This window comes from Nanorana parkeri, unplaced genomic scaffold, assembly GCF_000935625.1.
Source record: "Nanorana parkeri isolate BGI_ZX_2015 unplaced genomic scaffold, ASM93562v1 scaffold2963, whole genome shotgun sequence".
Taxonomy (NCBI): Eukaryota; Metazoa; Chordata; class Amphibia; order Anura; family Dicroglossidae; genus Nanorana; species Nanorana parkeri.
Genome location: NW_017309231.1, coordinates 4,127 through 4,415, shown reverse-complemented (window position 1 = coordinate 4,415; position 289 = coordinate 4,127).

Sequence of the window (289 nt, the reverse complement as noted above, 5' to 3'; positions counted from 1 at the left end):
CGGAAGGAGGTCAGGGGAAGGGGCGTGGTGTCATCTTCACCCGCCAACAAGTTGGAACCTTTCGTGTCGGTCATGTGACATCCGACGGACTCTTCATAGTGGAGAAACCTGATTGGACTCCCAGAGATCACCTGATCACCTCACTGGTCCCGAACCCCACATAGGTAGAAACATACCAACCTACATACATGACTACGCGAACCAACATGGGAGGGCCCCACAGGGAGATCTACATGCATGAAATGAATGGTAAGAGCCGCGCTGTGAATGAGACGGCAGAAGTGTCACA